We start from the raw sequence: 14256 nt of genomic DNA, 5'->3' as shown, positions 1-14256 counted from the left end.
ACACACACACACACACACACACACACACACACGCACACACGCACACACACACACACACACACACACACACACACACACACACAGCTGCTAATGGTTGCTGTGTCAAATAAAACGGCGATATTTGCTTTATAATGAATGGGGTAAACAGCGGTGGCAGATGACGACTGCAAAGATTGTCAGAGGAGGCCGATGGAGCCTAATGATGCGGTCGGTGCCTGGCTTGGATGGCTGAAGCTTGGATGGTGTCTGTCTGATGTGCCACGGATGTCAAAGATGAAGACAAGGACGCGAAGAGGGACACACATTCATTCTTTATCTGTGGCACCCCCACCCTCTCACTGCTGCTTCCCTTTGCAGCCACTGAAGTCGACTGACAGAGGGAAAAAGGAGGTGAAATTCAAATCAGTTTCTAACCCGTGGACTACAGCAAGCAGGTCCCCTCATGGATGAAATTTATCAGATATGCGAATTAAAATACGAATCAATTGCAGCCACTGTAGATTAATTTTCTCCAAAGCTATGGATTAGTTTGTGTAAATGTTTACTCGATGTTTTGCCAGCTTTACTGCAGTGCTTGTCTCAGCTATTCAATTACACTGAGCACACACTCTGTGAAGTTATTTGTGTGCGTGCGTATGACATAACCACCGTATACCCTCGTTGACTGCTGCAAAGTCTGTTTACCCGTTAGATTTTACTGTTGAGTATAAACTAGCAACTTGTATTCAACATGCTTATGACCATCGTCCAGTCTAGTCCCTCTTGCAGCGTGTTTGCACTTGCATGTTTCCATCAGCGTGTGTGATTGAAAAAGGGAAAAGGCCATGGCGAGCAGCATGACAGTTAAACAAACTGACATTTAGGGAAATACTCTTAATTGCTTTCTTTCAGAGAATGAGAGGACGGGGTGCTCGGTGCATGCTCGGTATGAAGCTGGGGTTAGGGTAACAGGGAGACATGGTGCTCAAACAATCCTGAATAGAAATCTTTTTGGAAAATTGCAGCTTTTTTTAAAACTTTATTTTGTTTTAAAGTTTGCACATTTTATGATCTGTTTTTATTAGATTTGAATGGTGATTTTATCCTGTCCACTATCTTTAATCTTGCGAACACAACCATTTTAGGCTTTAATGACTTTAGACACCTACAGCTATGAGATGATAGAGAGGCCTCAGCTAAGCAAGTGATATTCATAAACAGAGACAAAGGATATGCGCTGTACAGACCTTCAGAAAGTAAATGATGTTTAGTGTGCAACAAGAATTTCATTCATTGCTATTTTCAAGTCAAAATAGAACTTTAGTGGAGGTCTCTCTGGACATGCTGGTAGGCAAGAAGTGAAGCAGCTGATGGTGGTGAGAAGTGACCATCAGGGGAGAGCAGAAACAACCTGACCACTACCGGCACGCTTTAGCGCCGGAGGTTTTCACAAAGCTTGTATTTTGGTATTTCTGTTGATCCATACAATAAATTTGCATGTTAGCTAATTTATTTAGATTTAATATTTTTTGTAGGGTTTTGAGCTAAATGTGGAAAGATGTTGCTGTTAATTTCAGCATGTTTCAGTTTACAAATGGCACCCTATATAGTCTGTCTGTTTACTTTTAAAATTTTTCAAAATCTGAATCACACATTGACCGTTTAAGTTAAAATCCACTGTGGTGGTGTGCAGGCATTGTTGTTCAAAAACATATGGATTTAACTGTATCTAGCTATTAACAGATATGAATGCTATCAGCCTTGCCCTTGTGAATAAAACCATTTGTTTCTAACAATCAGCAAGTTTAACCTCCACAGCAACAGAGGTTAAATCTATGGAACGCCAGGACTGCCATAATGAATTAATTAAATACACCATTAAATAATTAATTAAATGTGGCAATAATTAATTAAAATTGGAATTAATTAATTAAATAAATAGTTATGACACATGTAATTAATTAATTATTGACACATTTAATTAATTATTTATGTATTTCACATTTTAATTAATTATTGACACATTTAATTAATTAATTATTGACACATTTAATTAATTATTTATGTATTTCACATTTTAATTAATTATTGACACATTTAATTAATTATTGACACATTTAATTAATTATTTAATGATATATTTATTTATTTCATTTTGGCAGTCCTGACGCCTGGCTCTCGTCATGAAATAATTTTATCTGTCAGCCTCACCCATCAAACTCAGGGGGCGGGGTTAACGCTGCCCATGCAGCTTCTCTAACATTTGATTGGTTGCCGTGCAAAGTAAGTCAAAACAGGTCGATCCTAGATAATCGATTGCTTGTGTAGACTTGGGGCAGCCAGTTATCCCAGAATGCAGATCAAATCACAGGCCGTTTTTCTGTCACCAGCTACACTTTTAACAGTGTTTTAGCCGCGAATGTCGCGCCGTATGTCTGGTCAGGTTGTCAACATAGAACATGTTTGCAAAAGTGCTCAGATGTTTTCAGAGATTTCACTAGCTCTGCTAACAGTTAGCATGCAGAGCGCACCGAGGGGGTACATTAACCGGTTTGTTTACATATTCCACTCTCCGTGTTCCACATGTTGCATTCGCAGATTCTCATTTTCACCGAACGATCGTCTCTTTCCGCCTGGTCTTGTGTCTCTGTGCTTCTGTAACATAAAGAACGAGCTGACATTTTTCTCACGAAACCAGCGATCAGCTCAGCAGACCCTCAGTTTACCTGCATGCATCCTCCTCCTCATCTGTCAGCTGTTTAACACCTGCTGCTAATTCAAGAAACACGCCTAGTTACCTGGTGATAGTCACAGTTTAACTGCACAAGATAAGTAAATATAGTATTTTCCCCGAGCGCAGAGCTGCTGGAGCTTGTTTCCTTACAGAGCACTTTATAGGCGAGCCAGCTTTATCAGCGGCTGATGTCCAATCACCAGCACACAGCTTTCAAACCTCAGCTGAGTTTTAGCTCTCAGTGGTTAAACGCTGGACTTCATTCACTCAGGTTCTGTCTGTCGGGTCACGTTTACTTCGCTGTTTTATTTACAACTGAGCAAATCGGTTTGGCTGAGGTTAAAGTTACGTTTCATAACTGCATAGTTTCACAGACGTTTAATGGTTCACTGGCACATGTGTTAGACTGAACTATCATCTAAATATCATCTGTTTTTTAATAGTTATTCAACTGTATTCTAAGCACCAGCTGTCTGTTAGAATGTGATTTTTTTTCTCTCTCTGTTGGCAGAGGTATAAAAATGCGCAGGAAAATCTGACGTGCATGGCAAACTTCACCGACGATATTTAGGGAGGAATAAACACACATCAAACATAAATGAACCATTTGTCTGTCTCCATAATTGAGAGCATTTTCTCTTCTTATGTCAACACTCTCTCTCTCTCTCTCTTTTTTTTTTTTTTTTTTTTTTTTTGCTTTTTCGGTCATGTTATGTTTACCTGTCAAAGGCTTGTTACAAACTATGAAACACATTGTGCAGACTTCTGGATGTTAGAAGAAAACGAATACTGCTCATGAATGAGACTAAAGGCAGGAAGGTGTCTGAAGGAAACTGTTTCCAGGGCCTACTCCGTGGATCGGCTTCCTCCGAGGCGTGGACGTCTATCAGCAGAGAATGTACCTTCACCTATCAGCAGAGAATGTCCCTTAGTCTGTAACACAGTCAAATATATTCTCAAGTAATATTCAAGCATGCCATTCAGCGTGTTAGTACGAGCAGCTCGGGAGCAGCTTGGGAGAACAAGAAAACAGAGACTGCTTTAGATTGTCTTCCCAAAGTGACTCAACTTTATTCACAAGTACAACAGTTTATATAGAGGGTAAAATTCATGAGACAGCAGATTATCAGTTTAAACCAGTACAGACCAAGATAAGGCAGCGTCTTCCTGCCCTTGGGTGAAGAAGCATCCTTTGTGTAGTTTATTAGTTCAGCTACAATTGTGATTATCTCAGCGACATATTTTCAAGGCACAAAACGAAGAGTTCTTACATTAGTGAAATCTGAAACAAACCATTTGGCCTTCAACAGGCGTCTAAAAGATTAAGAAACTAATGTAGCTGAGGGAGTGATCTCTGTGGTATTTCAACCTTGTACCAGCCTGTGATTCTCACACATCAATTCTTGGGTCAAAGAGAAAAATAACTAAAACAAAGGGGCCTTATTGAATGACAGAGTTTTCCTGCATAATGTCACTATAAAACAATATCCAGTAAATGCTACCATGGTACTAAAATACCTAACAGTGTCCTTTAAAACTAAACATGTTAATAGGACCTCCCTGTTTATATCATAGTTTATGATATAGCACGTGTATTTCAGTAATAGCCTGCTGAGGCCACTATACGTGCTGGCCTCATATCAAATGTGAAGGCAGACTGAGTCTATGTTTGACGTTTGTTTATATCTAATCTTCCTTTTCAAACATTTAAACAGCAGCGAGTCTGCAGCTGAGGGAATACAAATTCAAATTGTCGGAACAGGTTTGCTCGTTTCTTGGATTCATTTGGTGATTTATTAAATGTATAACTGTGTGGTGGGGCGTGGTCTGCGGTGCCGTGCAGGGAGGGCGGACGCACCTGCACGGCATCCTTAATCACGCCCGCCTAGTTAAAAACACGGGGACTGAGGGGTTTGGGGGTGTTGTGGTGTGGTGAGATGTAAATAAAGATGACTCTGAACGTTGCTCCGTGGTCCCGCCGTGTCTTATTCACGCCACATTGGTGCCGAAACCCAGGAGGTAGCACGGCGGGTCCATATCGGAGCCAGGGAATGGAGGAGCTGGCCCAGAGGGTGGCCGAAATGGCGGCCGCCCAGCGGGAGCAGGCGGCGGAGGTGCGTCGCCAGCAGGAAGAGCTGCAGGACCAGTCCGAGCGGCACCTGGAAAGGATTGGGGAGCTGGCGGCGCTGCTCTGGGCCTGGGCGCCACCCCCACAGGTGTGTCCCGAGGACAGTGAAGCGGTGGAGGAGCCGCGTGAGGCACCTCAGCAGCCGGAGGTGGCAGACGAGGCGCGCGGGGATCTGCGCCTGCCGGAGGAGGGGGAACAGCCAGGTGAAGGGCTGCTCCTGCCGGGAGTGGTGGATGAGCCGCTCCAACCGGAGGCGGCAGACGAGGTGTGCGAGGGTCTGCGCCGGTTGGAGAAAGAGGAGCTGCACGAGGGGCTGCTCGAGCCGGGAGTGGCGGCGGAGGGAGCAGTAGTGACGGAGGAGTCGCGCTATGGGCTGCTCCAGCAGGGAGCGACAGCGGTGACGGAGGGGCCGCGCAAGGAGCTGGAGGTCCCAGTGCCAGGGGAGCTTGCTCGAGTGGAACTGGCGAGCGAGGCGGGCGCCACGCTTGAGATCGCCGTGCTCGCCAGACCGGCCTCACCACCACCAGAGGCCTGTACACGCCACACCTCTGCCCAGCCACCTGTGAGCTGGGGCTCACGCTTGTGCCGGCCGCGCCGGGTGCACCTGTCACGTGTCCGACTTCCGAACCAGCTTTGCCTGCGCCGCTGGATTCGCGGGCGGCCGCCTGAACTCGCACCTCCCCGTCGCTTGGCCGGGGCCTGGGGGTGCCAGCTGTCCGGGCTGATTCCCTCTCCCACTGGCGGTGGGGGAGTAGGTTCGGCCGGATGGCTCCCCGGCCTCAATCGGGCGATGGGGGGTATGTGGTGGGGCGTGGTCTGCGGTGCCGTGCAGGGAGGGCGGACGCACCTGCACGGCATCCTTAATCACGCCCGCCTAGTTAAAAACACGGGGACTGAGGGGTTTGGGGGTGTTGTGGTGTGGTGAGATGTAAATAAAGATGACTCTGAACGTTGCTCCGTGGTCCCGCCGTGTCTTATTCACGCCACAAACTGTTATTCTAATCTGCTGCTGAGTCTCTTACACTTTTCTTTATGCTGTATATTTTCACGTCTCTGGAATAGTTGGCAGTTAGTCAGCTGGGAAACTTTGTGTTAACTCATGGAGCTGAGGATATCGTGGATATGCTGACCTCGCTGCGTGGTGTACAGAGCGAGGTCAGCATGATTAATATTCACAATAAAAATATTAGCCGAACATCATGAAGTCTGTATGTGTTTCATAGTGTCGAACAACCTTTGTACAGTTAAAGCCAGCAGTTACTACATGACGGAAACACCAACATTATCTCTTTTATGTGTTTATACACAGGTCACGCTGATTACTGAACAAAAACCCAAAGATCAGATGTTAAACAGATTTATTTGCTCTCTCTCCTCCTTAAACATGTTTTTAATGTTAGTTATAATTCAGATTTGGCGACTGAAACACGTAGGACACATAAGAACATCAGGAAATAAAACACCGATAAATATAACCTCAGTAAAAGAAGTCAGCGGGGGTTACTACAGCTGTGTACCGGGGCCTGCGCTTTGTCGGTGGGATTGCTTGCGAGGCGAGCGGGTCTATCCCACGCTTTGCCGTGAGACTGGGACGACATCTCCGAAATCATCGAAACACTTTTGCAAAGAGGCTGTATCTTGACAAACCGACCAGACACATGAAGATTAAACCACTACATTCTCGGCTAAAAAAATATTAAAACGGTATTTGGTGACACACAAACAGGGTTTTTCAAAGCTCAGTTCTGTTAGCTTCCAGATGCCGGTTGTTGTGTGCTAGAAACAATGGCCACCAGGCCAAAGCAATGGTTTTGACTCGATCAGCGTTAACCCCGCCCCCTGAGTTTGATGGGTGAGGCTGACAGATAAAATTATTTCATGATGAGAGCCAGGCGTCAGGACTGCCAAAATGAAATAAATAAATATATCATTAAATAATTAATTAAATGTGTCAATAATTAATTAAATGTGTCAATAATTAATTAAAATGTGAAATACATAAATAATTAATTAAATATGTCAATAATTAATTAATTAAATGTGTCAATAATTAATTAAAACGTGAAATACATAAATAATTAATTAAATGTGTCAATAATTAATTAATTACATATATCATAACTATTTATTTAATTAATTAATTCCAATTTTAATTAATTATTGCCACATTTAATTAATTATTTAATGGTGTATTTAATTAATTCATTATGGCAGTCCTGGCGTTCCATATAAATCAGGGTAAAATCAATACAAGGTTAAAGAATTATTATTCATGTAATATTCACTGCTGGTTTGTTTTGGAAGAGAACAGTCAAAAAACCCTCCAACAAGCTCCTCTGTCCTAATGTTCAGTTAGTCTACAGCTGTGTAGCTCATTTTCAAAGCTCAGCATGCTAAAATACCCAACTTGGTGTAGCTTCGCACCTAAAAGATATGATATCAAACTTTTCATCTCACTCTAGGCAAAACAAAAAAGTGCTTATATATATTATCTTCCTCTCTACCTTAGAGGAGAAGAAGTACCTTTTTGCAGGCAATTTGTTCTGTGTTTTTCCCCCTTAAGGAATGCACTGAGGTTTATACCAGAAACCTTAAAAGCAGAGCAATGGAGGAAAAACAGGTAAGGTACCTGAATCTTAGATGAGTACTTCCTTTTAGAAGGTTTTCCCTGGTGTAGTATTCTTCAGAAAATGTAATAAACTGTAATATTCACTTGAATGTATATATATATATATATATATATATATATATATATATATATATACACACACACACACACACACACACTGGGGCAAAAAAGTATTTAGTCAGCCACTGATTGTGCAAGTTCCCCCACTTAAAATGATGACAGAGGTCAGTAATTTGCACCAGAGGTACACTTCAACTGTGAGAGACAGAATGTGAAAAAAAAATCCATGAATTCACATGGTAGGATTTGTAAAGAATTTATTCGTAAATTAGGGTGGAAAATAAGTATTTGGTCACCTCAAACAAGGAAGATCTCTGGCTCTCACAGACCTGTAACGTCTTCTGTAAGAAGCTTTTCTGTCCCCCACTCGTTACCTGTATGAATGGCACCTGTTTGAACTCATCATCTGTATAAAAGACACCTGTCCACAGCCTCAAACAGTCAGACTCCAAACTCCGCCATGGCCAAGACCAAAGAGCTTTCGAAGGACACCAGGAAAAGTATTGTAGACCTGCACCAGACTGGGAAGAGTGAATCTACAAGAGGCAAGCAGCTTGGTGTGAAAAAAATCAACTGTGGGAGCAATCATCAGAAAATGGAAGACATACAAGACCACTGATAATCTCCCTCGATCTGGGGCTCCACGCAAGATCTCATCCCGTGGGGTCAAAATGATCATGAGAACGGTGAGCAAAGATCCCAGAACCACACGGGGGGACCTGGTGAATGACCTGCAGAGAGCTGGGACCAAAGTAACAAAGGTCACCATCAGTAACACACTACAACGGCAGGGAATCAAATCCCGCAGTGCCAGACGTTTTCCGCTGGCTGAAGCCAGTGCATGTCCAGGCCCGTCTGAAGTTTGCCAGAGAGCACATGGATGATACAGCAGAGGATTGGGAGAATGTCATGTGGTCAGATGAAACCAAAGTAGAACTTTTTGGTATAAACTCAACTCGTCGTGTTTGGAGGAAGAAGAATACTGAGTTGCATCCCAAGAACACCATACCTACTGTGAAGCATGGGGGTGGAAACATCATGCTATGGGGCTGTTTTTCTGCCAAGGGGACAGGACGACTGATCCGTGTTAAGGACAGAATGAATGGGGCCATGTATCGTGAGATTTTGAGCCAAAACCTCCTTCCATCAGTGAGAACTTTGAAGATGAAACGAGGCTGGGTCTTCCAACATGACAATGATCCAAAACACACCGCCCGGGCAACAAAGGAGTGGCTCCGTAAGAAGCATTTGAAAGTCCTGGAGTGGCCTAGCCAGTCTCCAGACCTCAACCCCATAGAAAATCTGTGGCGGGAGTTGAAAGTCCGTGTTGCTCGGCGACAGCCCCAAAACATCACTGCTCTCGAGAAGATCTGCATGGAGGAATGGGCCAAAATACCAGCTACTGTGTGTGCAAACCTGGTAAAGACCTATAGTAAACGTTTGACCTCTGTTATTGCCAACAAAGGTTATGTTACAAAGTATTGAGTTGTATTTTTGTTATTGACCAAATACTTATTTTCCACCCTGATTTACGAATAAATTCTTTACAAATCCTACCATGTGGATTCATGGATTTTTTTTTCACATTCTGTCTCTCACAGTTGAAGTGTACCTCTGGTGCAAATTACTGACCTCTGTCATCATTTTAGGTGGGGGAACTTGCACAATCGGTGGCTGACTAAATACTTTTTTCCCCCACTATATATATATATATATATATATATATATATATATATATCAGGAAGAAGGAACACGAGAAGCTGGAGAAATACCAAGGGCTCAGAGAAGAGCTTGAGAGGATGTGGAGGGTGAAGGTAACGGTGGTCCCCGTGGTAATCGGAGCACTAGGTGCGGTGACTCCCAAGCTAGGCGAGTGGCTCCAGCAGATCCCGGGAACAACATCGGAGATCTCTGTCCAGAAGAGCGCAGTCCTGGGAACAGCTAAGATACTGCGCAGGACCCTCAAGCTCCCAGGCCTCTGGTAGAGGACCCGAGCTTGAAGGATAAACCGCCCGCAGGGGCGTGCTGGGTGTTAAAGTATATATATATAATTATTATTATTATTATTATTTTATTTTATTTTATTTTTTTTACACAAAAAGTAAAATCTTCCCATTTTACTGTCCGTTGAGTTTTCTCTAAATATATGTCATATACCACAGTTTTTATCCACCTTGACCTTGATGCCCAAAGGCTCGCTGAGTCTTTAGCCGTTATTGCCTTTTAACTGTTCGTGCTTACAGTACCTGTCCCTTTCTTTTTTCTTTTTTTTTTTTGAGGGAGAGGCAACTTTTGCCTGGATTTTTTTTTCCCCTTTCTCCACTGTGCACGCTTTCATCAAACTTACAGAGAGCGGAGACAGAGAGCTGGAGCTCCCTTTGAGGAAAGACTGTTAAATAATGCAGGTGGTTAAGTAAGCTTGTCGGGACGAATTGTAAAAAAGCCCCTGCTTCACTGAGCCACAGCCTGTTAGAGAGAGAAAGGGGGGAGACCGCGTGACTTTCAGCCCTCCAGAGTCCTCTTCACACATGGGTCGAATACAGAACGTGGCAAGGAACGTGTGTGTGTGTGATGGGGCAGCCAGACAGGTCCCGGTGTCCTCTCTCCCTGATATCATGTCCACTTGCTTGTGGTTTATAGATCAATCTGACACAAAGCATCCTTTCCTCTTTATGACAAGCCCTCTCAGAGCTCATAAAGTTGCATTTATTGACCTACGCTGTCACTTTGAATCGAGGACAACAGGGCGGGCTTATTAAACAGAATTAGACATCATTGTGTGGCAGTGGAGAGCACAAATGATTGTCTTGGTCCAGAGCTGAAGATGTGACCAGCATTAGATGCTGCTAAGAATTCAAAGAGCAGTCATCTCAAGTGTACTGCGTGGGATTGATTTCATTTGACAGGGCTGCCCCCTGCTGCCCGTGCATTGACTCACACTTTCATTCAAGAGGTCCTTCCTTATAGTATGATTCTGTAGCTGTTCCAAAGGCTTCTCTATGGTTGTGTCCAGATTTTAGTATCAATCCAATACCAAGTAAATACAGAGCAAGCATTGCTGATACCAATACTAGTACGGATACTTTTAACCTGTAAAGGCAGCTTATGTAGGGGAGAGCAGTGTGTCAAAATGTGATGAATCATCGTCAGTATGGAAATTCTAAAAAACTTTTGATGACCACTAAATCACTTTGATTTTTACTTTCCACAGTAATTAGTTAATACAACAAAAGACATCTTTTGTTTAAATGGCTATGGATCAGGGTTTTAATAGTTTTGCCATTTTCATTAGTTTTTATTTTTATTTAGTTTTGACTTCAGATTTTCAATTTTATATCAGTTTTAATTAGTTTTTACCAATTGTTTGCTAGTTTAGTTTAGTTTTTATTTTTTTGAAAATCCTTAGTTTCAGTTATAGTTTTAGCTGTGTTTGCAATAATTAAGTGTAACAAAAGGTCAACAGGTCGCCTGTCTGTCGCAGGGCTAACACGCAGAGACAGACAACTCACATTTCCACCAATGGGTTCTCAGTTTTGGGGAGTAACGGAATACATGTACCGCCGTTACGTATTTAAAATACAAAATATGAGTAACTATTCCGTTACACCCGTTTAAAAAGGTGGTATTTAGAATACAGTTACTTTGTTGAAATAAATTGATTACAGGACGGTACTTTCCTGTTGCATATTGTGGCGGGTCAGGACTGTTTGGGTTTTGTTTGACAGCTATGTTCTGTTGTTCCAGGCGGCAGCGTTACGGTTGCCATGGTTACAGGGTGACTCTCTCTCTGCGTGTTTCCTGGGTGTGAGAGCGCCTTTTTGTTGTTGTTGTGCTAAGCTAATAGGCAGAATGCTACAGATATAGCTCTAAAGAATGTAGCATCATAGGCAGTGTAGTCCGTGCTGCAGGGAGAATGGACTGCCATACCCGTTATGTGTCTGTGAGCGAGGGAGGGAAAAAAAAGGAAAAGTACAAGCTGTCAACGAGCAGAAACGAGAGCTGGAAGCATGTAAATATAATAATAATCACTGCAGCCAACAAGAGTGCCTGACGAGCCCAGTTGTAAGTAAGCTATTAAGACTCGACTGTATACCGTGTTCGTGTTTTCCTCCAAAAACAATAAGTTCCGTTGGAGCAGCCTTTCAACGCCTCTCTCTGTCTCTCGCAAGCAAAGTTGACCCACACAACAAAGTAAAGCTATTTTTCGGCTACGGAACCCACGGTATTAGCCAGAGGTCCCTTTACTACGGTTCGGAGCCGCGGACCTTCAGTAATAGTAATAAATCACACAGCAATAGTACATTCATGTAGTTGTAAACAGCATGATAATATATTAAGTAATCCAAAGTATTCAGAATACGTTACTCTCATTGAGTAACGTAACGGAATACGTTACAAAATACATTTTGGGGCATGTATTCTGTAATCTGTAGTGGAATACATTTTAAAAGTAACCTTCCCAACACTGTGGGTTCTTTAAATAAATAAATAAATAAATAAATAAATAAATAAATAAATAAATAACGGCAGATGAACAACCATTGATAACTGGTGTCAAGCCAGCCTCCAATTCGAGACTTGCAGTCAAGCCAGCCTCCAGTTTGTTTTACGTTCCCTGTGTATTCAAAGTATTACGGGAATGGATGTGGAAACCGGATTTCAAAATAAAAGCCAACTTCGAGTGAATTAACAGATATGTTAAGAACATAATAACATATAATTTAGGCTTTTTTTTTTTTTTACAAACTCTAATGTTAGATCTATATGACACAGCCTTGTACCCTAATTGTGCCCTGTCACTATCAAGGCCATCTTATTTTGGATTTCAAAGTAAAAGCCCTGTGAATCTTCATTTTTGAACTACTCTTTCAATGACTTAATAATGCTCTTAAAAGCAAAAGTCGTATTTCCAAATACTATTTGAACTTTATATCAACACTTTCCAACCACAGTCTTTTTACAGTGATACCATATCAATATCAAGTCAGTCTGATTTTGCCTTTCATAGTAATGGCCCTTTGAAATTGTCCATAATTGACTTAATCTTCTAACGATTCAAAATGCTCTAAAATGAAAAATTCTTGTTTCCACAGGGTAATTCCACCTTAGATCAACAGTATACAGCCCCACAGTGATACCATATCAATATCAAGTCATTCTGATTATGCCTTCCAAAATAAAAGCCTTTTTAAATTGTCCATAATTGACCTAACTTTCAGTGATTTCAAAATGTTTTAAAATGGAAATTTCCTGTTTCCACAGGGTAATTCCACTCCAGATCAACAGTATACAACCTCACGATGTTACCATATCAATATCAAGACATTCTGATATTGCTTTAAAAAATAAAAGCATTTTCAAACTGCCCATATCTGAGTTGCTCCTGGAACAATTTCAAAATGCTCTAAAATGGCACATTCCTGTTTACACAGGGTAATTCCACTTTAGATCAACAGTATACAGCCCCACAGTGATACCATATCAATATCAAGTCATTCTGATTTTGCTCTCAAAAATAAAAGCCTTTTCAAATTGTCCATAATTGACCTGACTTTCAGTGATTTCAAAATGCTCTAAAAAGGAAAATTCCTGTTTCCACAGGGTAATTCCACCTTAGATCAACAGTATACAGCCCCACAGTGATACCATATCAATATCAAGTCATTCTGATTATGCCTTCCAAAATAAAAGCCTTTTTAAATTGTCCATAATTGACCTAACTTTCAGTGATTTCAAAATGCTCTAAAATGGAAATTTCCTGTTTCCACAGGGTAATTCCACCTTAGATCAACAGTATACAGCCCCACAGTGATACCATATCAATATCAAGTCATTCTGATTATGCCTTCCAAAATAAATGCCCTTTCAAATTGAGCATATACGGCCTACTTTTTTGACGATTTCAAAATGTTCTTAAACAGAATTTTGCTGTTTCCACAGGATAATTTCACTTTAGTTCAACAGTATACAACCTCACGATGTTACCATATCAATATCAAGTCATTCTGATTTTGCTTTCAAAAATAAAAGCATTTTCAAACTGCCCATATCTGACTTGATCCTGGAACAATTTCAAAATGCTCTAAAATGGAAAATTCCTGTTTCCACAGGGTAATTCCACCTTAGATCAACAGTATACAGCCCCACAGTGATACCATATCAATATCAAGTCATTCTGATTATGCCTTCCAAAATAAAAGACTTTTCAAATTGCCAAGATACGACCTACTCTTTTAAAGAATTCAGAACGCTCTAAAAATGAAACTTGCTCTTTCCACAGGATGAATCCATGTTAGATCAAAAGTGTACATCCACACCATGGTACTACTTCAATTTCAAGTCATTCTGATTTTGCCTTCCAAAATAATGGCCTGTTGAAAATGCCAATAACTTACCTAACTTTCAGTGATTTCGGAATGCTCTAAAAAGGAAATTTTCTGTTTCCACAGAATAATTTCACTTTAAATCAACAGTATACAACCCCACAGAGATACGATGTTAAGATCAAGTCACTCTGATTTTGCCTTCCAAAATAAAAGTATTTTCAAATTGCCCGTAGACGACCTACTCGTTTAACGATTTCAAAATGCTCTTAAATTGAAAGATGCTGTTTCCACAGGATAATTCCACTTTAGATCAACAGTATCCAACCCGACAGTAAAACCATGTAAATTTCATGTTGGTCTGATTTCGCCTTTCAAATTAATGGCCCGTCGAATTTGTCCA

The 14256-nt window shown here is 41.6% G+C and overlaps 1 protein-coding gene and 1 pseudogene across 1 annotated transcript in view; one reads left to right on the top strand and one right to left on the bottom strand.

Moving 5' to 3' along the window:
- Window positions 1–1826: 1826 nt before the first annotated feature.
- Window positions 1827–14256, top strand: part of LOC147304678 (zinc finger MYM-type protein 1-like) — a 302003-nt gene continuing 289573 nt past the window's right edge. The window contains exon 1 of the mRNA XM_086280250.1: window positions 1827–3078. The gene's annotated coding sequence lies outside the window, so the exon portion shown is untranslated. The remainder of the gene's footprint in view (window positions 3079–14256) is intronic.
- Window positions 3754–7217, bottom strand: LOC147304686 (uncharacterized; annotated as a pseudogene).

The sequence above is a fragment of the Aulonocara sp. 'chitande type north' Nkhata Bay genome, linkage group LG22 (genome assembly GCF_057382095.1).
Source record: "Aulonocara sp. 'chitande type north' Nkhata Bay isolate Kocher_YH1m ecotype deep benthic linkage group LG22, A_spYH_male_GT1.1, whole genome shotgun sequence".
Taxonomy (NCBI): domain Eukaryota; kingdom Metazoa; phylum Chordata; class Actinopteri; order Cichliformes; family Cichlidae; genus Aulonocara; species Aulonocara sp. 'chitande type north' Nkhata Bay.
The sequence above is the reverse complement of the archived record's forward strand: the minus strand, read 5'-3'. Positions and strand labels throughout refer to the sequence as shown.